General features: G+C 50.8%; 1 long non-coding RNA gene across 1 annotated transcript; it reads left to right on the forward strand.

Moving 5' to 3' along the window:
• Positions 1–247: 247 nt before the first annotated feature.
• On the forward strand, positions 248–11,787 carry LOC133356645 (uncharacterized). Its single transcript, XR_009756879.1, has 3 exons — positions 248–412; positions 4,433–4,638; positions 11,647–11,787. It is a non-coding gene; the product is annotated as an uncharacterized LOC133356645 (long non-coding RNA).
• Positions 11,788–12,173: the final 386 nt, after the last annotated feature.

Here is a 12,173-nt window from a genome sequence, read left to right on the forward strand (position 1 = left end):
CTCACACACACAGTGACACACACACAGTGACACACATACAGACTCACACACACACCGTAACACACACACGGACTCACACACACAGTGACACACACATCGACACTTATCCTCCCACACACAGACGCACGCAGGCACCCACACCTCCACCCACACCCCCCCACTGCCACTCAGCCCCCTCCTCCCTCTCCTTCTGGAAATCCTATAAATGTGGTCCGAGCTCAGAGCACGCGGAGAGAGAAGAGGAGGAAGAGGAGGAGGAGGACGAGGAGAAGGAGGAGACCAGATAGCATCGGCAGCATCAGTTAGAGCCAGGGAGAGGGGTACGTGGTGGTGGTGGTAGAGGAGGCAGTGGCGGAGTGGTTGAGGCGGTGGAGTAGACAGCTGAGAGTCGTGGTATCGCCTCTTATTGCAGGTGCGTATCAACAGGTGCCTCTCCATACACACGCAGATACACGCCGATACACAGATACACACAGATGCACAGAGATACACACAGATACACACAGATACACACACACAGATACACAGATACACACACAGATACACACACAGATACAGAGACACACACAGATACACAGATACACACACAGATACACACACAGATACACACAGGTACGCACAGATACACACACAGATACACACAAATACACACAGATACACACAGATACACACATATACACACACAGATACTCACAGGTACACACAGATACAAAGAGAATCACACACATTCACAGAGTTACTAAGATAGATACACCCACATAGACAAAGATCCCCCGTATAGCCTGTAACAACCTGTTGGGGCAAGTGCTGTTAGCGAGCACCTATGAAGGCCGGCACGGCACACGAGGGGGTGGGTGGCCAACACCACGATCGGCCGCCTTTGTCTCCCCTAGTGTAGATGTTTACACACAGCACCAAGTACTCATTTGAGGCTGAGTCGACCTAGGGGAGGCCCAGGAACGGTTCTGATAATCGTCGCTGGTGTTGGCCGTGAGCGGGAATCAAACCCGGATCGCCGGTACTCTACGACTCCCCACAGAGTACCTGGTGCGGTGTGTAAACATCGCCGCTGGGGAGATAAAGACGGCCGGGCGTGGTGCTGGCCACCCACCCCCTCGCTAACAGCACTTTGCCACAACAGTTTGTTAAGGCTATAGGGGGGATCTTTGTCTTGTGTGTCTGTGTGCGCGTGAGGAGCGGTGGCACAGTGGTTAGCGCGATATCGGCTCACTCCTCACCCGACTCACCACCACCCACACCTCACCACCACCCACCCCTCACCACCACCCACACCTCACACCACCACCCACCCCTCACCACCCACACCTCACCACCACTCACACCTCACCACCACCCACCACTCACCACCACCACTCACACCTCACCACCACCCACCACTCACCACCACCCACATCTCACCACCACTCACCACCCACACCTCACCACTATCCACCCCTCACCACCACCCACATCTCACCACCACTCACCACCTCACCACCACTCACACCTCACCACCACTCACCCCTCACCACCACCCACCCCTCACCACCACCCACACCTCACCACCACCCACACCTCACCACCACCACTCACACCTCACCACCACTCACACCTCACCACCACCCACACCTCACCACCACTCACCACCCACACCTCACCACCACTCACACCTCACCACCACCCACACCTCACCACCACTCACCACCCACACCTCACCACCACTCACACCTCACCACCACTCACACCTCACCACCACTCACACCTCACCACCACCCACACCTCACCACCACTCACACCTCACCACCACTCACACCTCACCACCACCTCACACCTCACCACCACTCACACCTCACCACCACTCACACCTCACCACCACCACCTCACCACCACCACACCTCACCACCACCCCACACCTCACCACCACTCACCACCCACACCTCACCACCACTCACACCTCACCACCACTCACACCTCACCACCACTCACACCTCACCACCACCCACACCTCACCACCACTCACACCTCACCACCACTCACACCTCACCACAACTCACCACCCACTCCTCACCACCACTCACACTCACCACCACTCACACCTCACCACCCTCACCACCACAACCCACACCTCACCACCACCCACCCCTCACCACCACCTACATCTCACCACCACCCAACCTCACCACCACTCACACCTCACCACCACTCACACCGGGGGTTGCCACCTGTACGGGTTGAACCGGGTCGTTTGTGAGTTGGCATCCGTGTGGTCTTCAAGGGCGGCATGAGTTGATTTGTACCGCGATCTGGCATCGGTTTTGCGTTTAACTTAATTCCAGTATTATACATGCATTTAAGTATTTATTTTACATTCCCCGTCTGTTATCCAGGAATCCTCATCGAATTTAATCACTTTCTTTGTTTTTTCAAGCGGGTCCCGCCAAACTTTCGCAGTTAGGCGGCTGTAGTAAAGGTGGCAACTCTACCAAATCTTCTTGGTTATTTCGGTAAAGTCACGTAGAATGGAAATAATAAAAGGAGCGGTGGCACAGTGGTTACCGCGATATCGGCTCACTCCTCACCGGACTCACCACCACCCACACCTCACCACCATCCACACCTCACCACCACCCACCACTCACCACCACCCACACCTCACACCTCACCACCACTCACACCTCACCACCATCCACCAGTCACCACCATCCACACCTCACCACTCATCACCACCCACACCTCACCACCACCCACACCTCACCACTCACCACCACCCACACCTCACCACCACCAACACCTCACACCTCACCACCACTCACACCTCGTGAGAATTATGGAAATTTAATTCGACCAAAGGTAAATATTCCACCGTGTAGCCTTCGGCCAGACTGTTGGGGCAATTGCTGTTCGCGAGTTGCACCGATTGAGGCCAGAACGCTCCACCGGAGTGTGTGGATGGGCAGCATCACGCCCGGCCGCCTTTGTCTCTCCACCGAGTACTTTATTCGAGGCTCAGTAGAGCCAACGGAGGGCCCAGTGACGAGATATACACTTCGATTTAAAGCTTTCGTGACTGCAGGGATTCATGTTCTTGGTTCTTTCGGTAAAGTCACGTAGAAGGGAAATAATAAAATAATAAAAATAAAATTATTCTCACGACGTGTCGGCTGCTTGCGTTGTGGCCGAAACGTCGTGAGAATTTTTTTATTATGTTTTATTATTATTATTTTATTATTTCCCTTCTACGTGACTTTACCGAAAGAACCAAGAAGATGAATCCCTGCAGTCACGAAAGCTTTAAATCATTATTTTATTATGTTTTATTTTTATTATTTTATTATTTCCCTTCTACGTGACTTTACCGAAAGAATCCAAGAAGAGATATAAACTATTCGTAATCGATGTCGGGAATCGAACACGGGTCGCCGAGTTCGTAGCGCCAGTTGCTTTAGGTCAGCTATTTGTTTTTATTTTACGAGGTAAGCCCCCACTGAGCGATGTTGTTCTTCATCAGATCACAAATGATAGCTCAGCGGAGCGGTTCATCATCACGTGGGGATTTATAGCAGCCAAATACTCGAGATCCGGAGGACCCGGAGAAAAATCCACGCGACCATCACAGGGAGACAGAGACACGCAAACTCCAAATATACAGCAGCAGGTGTCAAGGTCGAGATCGAACCCACGACCTCCTGTTTACCAGGCGAGGTAGTTAACATCTCCTAGCCACCGTAGTGATGATAAGAAAGAGAGACACGCAAACTCCAAATATACAGCAGCAGGCGTCAAGGTCGAGATCGAACCCACGACCTCCTGTATACCAGGCGAGGTAGTTAACATCTCCTCGCCACCGCGGTGATGATAAGAAAGAGAGACACGCAAACTCTAAATATACAGCAGGTGTCAGGGTCGGTATCGAACCCGCGACCTCCTTGTATACCAGACGAGGTAGTTAACATCTCCTAGCCACCGTGATGATGATGAGAGAGAAACACGCAAACTCCAAATATACAGCAGCAGGCGTCAAGGTCGAGATCGAACCCACGACCTCATGTTGTATACCAGGCGAGGTAGTTAACATCTCCTAGCCACCGTGATGATGATGAGAGAGACACGCAAACTCCAAATATACAGCAGGCGTCAGGGTCGGGATAGAACCCACGACCTCCTTGTATACCAGGCGAGGTAGTTAACATCTCCTAGCCACCGTGATGAGAGAGAGAGACACGCAAACTCCAAATATACAGCAGCAGAAGTCAGGGTCGGGATCGAACCCACGACCTCCTGCACACCAGGCGAGGTAGTCAACATCTTCTAGCCACTGCCCTCACAATCACTCACTCACTCATCCCTGACTTACCCGTGTCTCTGTCTCTCTCCCCGTGTCTCTGTCTCTCTCTCTCTCCGTGTCTCTGTCTCTCCCCTCCACGCCCGTCAGCTCGCCATGACCGCGTGCGCGCTGTGGCTGCTGCTGCTGCTGCTGATCGCCGCTCCCACGTGGGGGTTTCAGCAGCTGCGTGGACCCGCTGATCGTTCCCAGCCGGGCCCCGCGGGGCGCTACGACGGCCCCTCGGAGCTTGACCTCGTACTGCGCTTCCCTGCTTCGAGCCGCTAGCAGCGGTGCTCCCAGCGGAGCCCTCCTCGGTACGCGTTGGCGTCGAAGTGAGAGGGGGGTTCATCTCTCGGCCCCTTCAGCATCAGCGCTTGCTGCTTCACCGCTCATCTTTATGCTATGAACATTATGGCGGTTTTTGAAACGCTGAAACTAGCCACGACTTGCTATAAATTCTTGGTTGTAGGTAGTGTCATCGTGGCGTTTCTTCAGGTCATCAAAAAGCGTACGCGCCTTTTCTTGGATCGTCAGGAGGTTGAGCGGCATACGCTTTTGTATCTGATCCTCCATCCACGTTACCAGTAACTGCTCAATTTCTTTCAAAGGTCATATCCTCTTCCTGGATATTATTGAAGAATGAACTGAAGAAGATGAATTTCGATTAAAAGCTTTCGTGAATGCAGGGATTCATCTTCTTGGTTATTTCGGGAAAGTCACGTAGAAGGGATAATAAAATAATAAGACTGGTCAACAAAAAAAAAATATTTTCTGGCCTGGACTTTTGCAGCTGTTCTAGACTAATTTCAGGGTGCTGATTGCAAATCTGGACTCAGATTTGCTCTATTACATCTCATTTTATGCTATCGGCATACCCCATTTTAATTGATTTTACCCGAAATTAACTCTGTCACTTATGATTGCAAGTTGTTACGAGTCAGTGACTGCTTTAGTGTTAAAATATGGTGCTGTATTTTTAGGATAGTGTGTTTATAATATCATTTTATGTAGATATCCACATTTATTTAATATTTTTCTTCTGCAATTTTTATTGAAAATGCAATTTTTGATATCTCAAAAACCTGATGTGATAGACAGATTTGGAATCAGCACCCCAAAATCACCTTAAAACCGTTGGAATACCTTATGCCAGAAAACGTGTGTTGACCAGTGTAATAAAAATAAAACATAATAAAATACAATTCTCACGACGTTTCGGCCACAACGCAAGCAGCCGTCCTCAGGTGAAGAACAGGTCTGTCGGAAAGACAGCGTCTGAACCTGTTCTTCACCCGAGGACGGCTGCTTGCGTTGTGGCCGAAACGTCGTGAGAATTGTATTTTATTATGTTTTATTTTTATTATTTTATTATTTCCCTTCTCCGTGACTTTACCGAAAGAACCAAGAAGATGAATCCCTGCAGTCACGAAAGCTTCAAATCGAAATGAGAGGGGGAGTTGAATCTTGGCTGAGCCACGGAGCCGGCCACCCGGGTTCGATCCCCCCTCTGCCCACCCCCCGCCGCTCTCACGGCCGACATCGGTAACGATTCTCTGAACCGGGTCCCTGGGGAGTGATGAGCAGGTGATGAGCGGGTGGGTGGGTGGGTGGGGGAGCGGTGGTGCAGCGGTTAGCGCTACGCTGCGCTATGAACCCGGCGACCCAAGTTCTATTCCCGCTCACGGCCAACACCGGGGAAAATTATCTGAACCCGGTCCCTGGGGCTCACCTAGGTCGACTCAGCCTCAAATGAGTAGCCGGTGCGGTGGGTGAACATCGTCATTGGGGAGACAAAGGCGGCCGGGCGTGGTGTTGGTCACCCACCCCCTGCGGTTGCCGTTCCAGCCTTTATAGGTGCCACTCGCTAACAGCACTTGCCCCAACAGTCTGTTACAGGCTATACGAGGGATCTTTGTATTTTTTTGTTATAACCAGTGAACACGTGGCAATGCATTTCTTTTGAATGAGAGAGAGAGATCCGATTGGCTGATGACACCGTTACCGTATTCTCTGAATTATACGACGCTCTGGAAAGTAAGACGCACCCAACACTTTTTGCGGTAATTTTTGTAAAAAAAAAAACAACGCAGCGCGTCTTATACTCGGGAGAGAGAATACGGTATTCGCTTCCGACAGTTGTTTTCACAATAAATAATGTATCCACGTATCGGTCTCTCCGCGTAAAAAAAAGATAAATATCCCTTACATGCTCTGTGGTTCTTTCGGTAAAGTCACGTAGGTAGAAAAAAAAATAGATCACGACGTTTCGATCGCGACCGCTTTGCTGTTGCGTTTGAAACGTCGTGAGCTATTAATTTATCTTATACCTACGTAACTTTACCGAAAGATACCATTTGGTTTTTTTCGGTAAAGTTACGTAGGTTAACAAAAGAAAAACAAATAAATTAAATCACGACGTTTCGGAGGCAACACAAGCCTCCGTCTTCAGGTGGAACCGTCACAGCAAAATTACTTGATGCAAAATTACTTTTTGATTTAAAGCTTTCGTGACTGCAGGGATTCATATTCTTGGTTCTTTCGGTAAAGTCACGTAGAAGGCAAATAATAAAATAATATTAATCAATACAATTCTTACGACGTTGCGACTGCAACACAAGCAATCATCATCAGGTGTAAAATCCACAGAAAAAAAAAAACGTCGTGAGAATTTTATTGATTTGTATTATTTTATTATTTCCCTTCTACGTGACTTTACCGAAAGAACCAAGAATACAAAATTACTTGATACAGTCATTTTGCTGTGACGGTTCCACCTAAAGACGGAGGCTTGTGTTGCCTCCGAAACGTCGTGATTTTATTTAGTTGTTTTTTATTGATTTTTGTTGCCTAACTACGTGACTTTACCGAAAGAACCAAAGAGTATGGATTCCTGCAGTCACGAAAGCTTCAAATCAAGATTAATATACCGAACACCTTCCGGCCTTCCTTCTGGGAGTGGTTAATGTCAGCAGCATTCATTCAAGACAAGAAAAACAAACTCTGGACCGTTGTCCACATCCAGTCAATTTCTCGGCAGCAGCAGAGTCCGGGCTTCCCCTGAATCAACGCTGGTGGACTGCCAGATGTTTATATTGGCAAGGACTTGCTTCGACACCCAGTGTCTCATCAGCAGTCCTGCTCCAGCCAATGCTGGTGAACTACCAATCGTACCAACAAGTGCCCCTCTGTTTAATATACGGGTCCAGACGATGATTATGAAGGTGTCGGAAGCTCAGTTTATAGACGGGCTTGCCCAGCTTGCCTCTAGATAATAACACCAAGGCTCAGTTGATAGACGGGCTTGCCCAGCTTGCCTCTAGATAATAACACCGAGGCTCAGTTTATAGATGGGCTTGCCCAGCTTGCTTCGAGATAATAACACCGAGGCTCAGTTTATAGACTGGCTTGCCAGCTTGCTTCGAGATAACACCGAGGCTCAGTTTATAGACGGGCTTGCCCAGCGTGCTTCGAGATAATAACACCGAGACTCAGTTTATAGACGGGCTTGCCAGCTTGCTTCGAGATAATAACAACGAGGCTCAGTTTATAGACGGGCTTGCCCAGCTTGCTTCGAGATAATAACACCGAGGCTCAGTTTATAGACGGGCTTGCCCAGCTTGCTTCGAGATAATAACACGGAGGCTCAGTTTATAGACGGGCTTGCCCAGCTTGCTTCGAGATAATAACAACGAGGCTCAGTTTATAGACGGGCTTGCCCAGCTTGCTTCGAGATAAAAACACCGAGGCTCAGTTTATATACGGGCTTGCCCAGCTTGCTTCGAGATAATAACACCGAGGCTCAGTTTATAGACAGGCTTGCCCAGCTTGCTTCGAGATAATAACACCGAGGCTCAGTTTATAGACGGGCTTGCCCAGCTTGCTTCGAGATAATAACACCGAGGCTCAGTTTATAGACGGGCTTGCCCAGCTTGCTTCGAGATAAAAACACCGAGGCTCAGTTTATAGACGGGCTTGCCCAGCTTGCTTCGAGATAATAACACCGAGGCTCAGTTTATAGACAGGCTTGCCCAGCTTGCTTCGAGATAATAACACCGAGGCTCAGTGTATAGACGGGCTTGTCCAGCTTGCTTCGAGATAAAAACACTGAGGCTCAGTTTATAGACAGGCTTGCCAGCTTGCTTCGAGATAATAACACCGAGGCTCAGTTTATAACGGGCTTGCCCAGCTTGATTCGAGATAATAACATCGAGGCTCAGTTTATAGACGGGCTTACCAGCTTGCTTTTAGATAACACCGAGGCTCAGTTGATAGACGGGCTTGCCCAGCTTGCCTCTAGATAATAATACCGAGGCTCAGTTTATAGACGGGCTTGCCCAGCTTGCTTCGAGATAATAACACCGAGGCTCCGTTTATAGACGGGCTTGCCCAGCTTGCTTCGAGATAATAACACCGAGGCTCCGTTTATAGACGGGCTTGCCCAGCTTGCTTCGAGATAATAACACCGAGGCTCCGTTTATAGACGGGCTTGCCCAGCTTGCTTCGAGATAATAACACCGAGGCTCAGTTTATAGACGGGCTTGACCAGCTTGCTTCGAGATAATAACACAGAGGCTCCGTTTATAGACGGGCTTGCCCAGCTTGCTTCGACTGTCGCTGAGACCTGAAGGTCGATCTCGCGTGTTCAGAACTCACCTGCATTTTGAAAGTAACGCCACCCTGGCATCCATTCTCTGCTGAATGTCCACGGCTGTGTAGAAGGGAGTGGTGGGGGAGTGGTGGGGGAGGTGGGAATATCCCCCTGTTGTCAGCTGGTGGGGGGTGATGACAGGAGTGATGGTATGATGCTGGAGGTGATTGTGGGTGATGGTGGTGGTGGTGTTGATGACGGAGTTAATGTTGGTGATCGTGATGATGATGCCCTCCAGCAACGACGGAGGGCAGAGGAGCGACGCTCACAACAACGAGTGGAGCGCCGGGCGGTTAAAACACAGCAAGTTGGCACAGTAGGGGGCACAGGTGGGGCATCGGCCACTCATCTCAGTCAGTCGACCCGTGGCACCTGCTGGGTCTGCCCCGTGCCAGCGGGCGTTCGACACTTCACGTAGCCTCAACGTGCACGTAGCCTGGCACAAGCGCCGTGGTGATGTCACCACCACTTAGTGGCGAATGGCGGTTGTTGTTGTTGATAATGTAGTGATGGTGGAGGTGATGATGGTGGGGTTGATGATGATGATCGTAATGGAGGGGATGGTGTGAATGATTGTGTAGGTGATGGGGGTGGTGATGATGGTGGTGATAGTTGATGATGGTGGAGTTGATGATGGTGGGGTTGATGATGATCATATTGGAGGATGATGGGGGTGGTGCTGATGGTGCTGATGGTGGTGGTGTTGATGGTGGAGATCAATGTGTGTAGTCCCATCTCTGTTGTTTCCACATTCAACCAACCCGCACTGACCAGCGTGGTGAAGTATGGTCAAATACCCCCCCCCCCCCGTGGTGTGGGGAGGCACTCATCCAGCAGTGGACTGACGAGAGAGCTGTAGGCGTGATATCGCGTGAGTTTGTGTGTGTGTAAGCATGAGCTCTGGCAAGTAACTGGGGGCCGCTATCACAACAACTCTCACAGAGATCATTCTGGGTGACTACGGTGGCTAGGAGATGTTAACTACCTCGCCCGGTATACGGGAGGTCGTGAGTTAGATCCTGACCCTGACGCCTGCTGTGTATTTGGAGTTTGAGCGTCTCTCTCTCATCAACATCACGGCGGATAGGAGATGTTAACTACCTGGCCCGGTATACAGGAGGTCGTGGGTTCGATCCCGACCCTGACGCCTGCTGTATATTTGGAGGTATGGGTGTCTCTCATCATCACGATGGCTAGGAGATGTTAACTACCTCATCTGGTATACAGGAGGTCGTGGGTTCGATCCTGACCCTGACGCCTGCTGCTGTATATTTAGAGTTTGCGTGTCTCTCATCATCACGATGGCTAGGAAATGTTAACTACGTCGTCTGGTATACAGGAGGTCGTGGGTTCGATCCCGACCCTGACGCCTGTTGTCCATTTGGAGTTTGCGTGTCTCTCTCTCTCTCTGTGATGGCCGCGTGGATCTTTCTCCAGGTCGTCCGTGTTTTCCCTCCACGTTTAGAATCAACGTCACGCATTTAGAGTGTTTGGCTGCTATAAATGTCCACGTGATGATGATGATGACCAGCCACTTCGCCGAGCTCTCATGTGTGATAACCAGGTCGCTTCTGATAAAAGGGTCTCAACTTAACTCACCTTAACGGAATTTACGTAGCAATTTAACAACCAAGGCGCTTTTCGATTTAAAGCTTTCGTGACTGCAGGGATTCATCTTCTTGGTTCTTTCGGTAAAGTCACGTAGAAGGGAAATAATAAAATAATAAAAATAAAACATAACAAAATAATTCTCACGACGTTTCGGCCACAACGCAAGCAGCCGTCCTCAGGTGAAGAACAGGTCTGTCGAGAAGAGAGTCATTCAGACTCATTCAGACTCTGTCTTCTCGACAGCTCTGTTCTTCACCTGAGGACGGCTGCTTGCGTTGTGGCCGAAACGTCGTGAGAATTATTGTATTATGTTTTATTTTTATTATTTCCATTTTACGTGACTTTACCGAAAGAACCAAGAAGATGAACCAAGGCGCTCTACGGAAGAATTAAGAAGGGCACAACGAGTCGGGTGTCAATGTTCTAAGGGTGGAGATGAGGCCAATTGAGTGGACCAGAGGAAGCGATGGGGGCGAATCTGCGATGATGCGTGACGTCGGTAGCAGCGAAACTGACGACGGTGAATGATGACGACCCGTTGAGAATCAACCCCTCTAGCTGACCACGCTCTCTCCTCTCTATGATCTCTCTCTCCTCTCTTATCATCTCTGTCACCTCTCTCTCCTCACTAATATCTCACTCCTATCTTTCTCTCTCTCCTCTCTCTATCATCTCTATCATCTCTCTCTTTCTCTCTCACCTCTCTCATCTCTCTCTTCGTCATCTCTCATCTCTCTCCTCTCTATGATCTCTCTCTCCTCTCTTATCATCTCTGTCACCTCTCTCTCCTCACTAATATCTCACTCCTATCTTTCTCTCTCCTCTCTCTATCATCTCTCTCTTTCTCTCTCACCTCTCTCATCTCTCTCTTCGTCATCTCTCATCTCTCATCTCTCTATTATCTCTCACATCTCTCTCTATCATCTCTCTCATCTCTCTTTATCATCTCTCTCATCTCTCTTTATCATCTCTCTCATCTTTCTCATCTCTCCTCTCTATTATCTCTATCATATCTCTCATCTCTCTCATCTCCACCATCTCTCTCCTCTCTCTCCTCTCTCAGCTCCCTCCTCTTCCGAGGCCCGGGACGCGAGACCCTCGCCGACGAAGCGGCAGCACCCGGGCCGGAGGGCCACCGCCGCCGCCACCGCCGACGAGGAGCCGGGGTCCCCCTGGCGGCCGAGTCCCCGCAGCAAGCGGCAGCACCCGGGCCGCAGGGAGGCAGAGCTGTGGGCCCTGACGGGGCCCCGCGCGGGGCCACACGCGGGGCCACGCGTCCACCCGGAGAAGCGGCAGCACCCGGGCCGCAGGGCTCTCGGCTCCCTGCTGGGGCCCGCCTGTGGCCTTCGAGCGACGGCGTCGTCGGTGGCGCGTGGCGGTGGCGGCGTCGATTGCGACGGAGCTGCGCGACTGTGGAGCGAGATTCTCGCCAGCGGCCTCCGTCGCGAGCAGCAGCAGCTGCAGCAGTGGCAGCAGCAGCAGTGGCAGCAGCAACAGCGGCAGCAGCAGCAGCGGCAGCGGCTGCAGCGGCGGGGCTATCGGGGTCGGCGTCTGGGTGGCGGCGATGTTGATGATGGTGGAGATGGCGAG

This window comes from Lethenteron reissneri, chromosome 55 (assembly GCF_015708825.2).
Source record: "Lethenteron reissneri isolate LAM-NWPU_2019-01 chromosome 55, ASM1570882v1, whole genome shotgun sequence".
Lineage (NCBI taxonomy): Eukaryota > Metazoa > Chordata > Hyperoartia > Petromyzontiformes > Petromyzontidae > Lethenteron > Lethenteron reissneri.